Consider the following 1,059-nt stretch of genomic DNA (forward strand, 5'->3'; position numbering starts at 1 on the left):
ATCCTATATATGTACAGATTGATCTGAAACAGTCATAAAAGGTTGTAAGGTTGCTGGAGAGTGTGCTGAGAAATAAACATTAGAGGAATATTCGATACGTTGCTCTGTTTCCGAGTTATTCAGCGTTGAAGTTATCCAGTCAGGTCGCTGCACGCACAAATTCGATTACTTGCACGCGCTGAAATATGTTAATGTACAGACATCTGTGGGCCCGTGAGTTACCGGTTGTTCAAATGCTCATTACCAATCAAAATGTGCCTTTTTCGGAAGAAGAAAAATCTTTGTTCGGTTTGAGGAAACCAAGGAGAACAAGTTTGGCAACACTGTGTATCGCAGGCTCCATAAATTCGCGTACGCGATGTTGTGGGTCACTGCTAAACAACTCGTAAGCGACACAGTGTAACGAATTCTTTTCTTAACAGTCATTTCGCATTGCGAAACCAGGTTTTCACTACAAATTTTGAAGTGAACCACTTCGACGTAGGTAGAAAGTCATAGCTTCTATTATTTGTTGTATCAGAAGCTACGTTCTTCTGCCTTTGTCGAAGTCGTTCACTTCGAATATTGTAGTGAAAAGCTGGTTATGCTTTGCTTCGGCTTGATAATGTTCTGTTTATAGAATCGGCAGCGCTGAGCGTAAAATTAAACAGATGGTTATCTACATTGAAGTTTCACAACTTTAAAGCCCCACCTCATCGGAATTCTAAATTATTTCTCAGCGCAACCTCCCCTTACAAGCTTTTCAGACGCTTTTTGACCACCTAGTATGTGGACTGAAGAGCCAAAGAAACTGGTACACCTACCTAATATCGTGCAGGGCCCCCGTGAGCAAGCAGAAGTGTCGCGTCACGACCTGCCATGGACTAAAGTATGAAGTAATGTTGGAGGGAATTGACAGCATAAATCCTGTGGGGCTGTCCATAAATCAGTAAGAATACGACGGGGTGGAGATCTCTTTTGAACAGCACGTTGCAAGGCAGCCCAGAATGCACAATAATGTTCATGTCTGGGGAGTTTGGTGGCCAGCGGCAATGTTTAAACTCAGAAGAATCTTGGTGG

The sequence above is a fragment of the Schistocerca serialis genome, chromosome 5 (assembly GCF_023864345.2).
Source record: "Schistocerca serialis cubense isolate TAMUIC-IGC-003099 chromosome 5, iqSchSeri2.2, whole genome shotgun sequence".
Taxonomy (NCBI): domain Eukaryota; kingdom Metazoa; phylum Arthropoda; class Insecta; order Orthoptera; family Acrididae; genus Schistocerca; species Schistocerca serialis.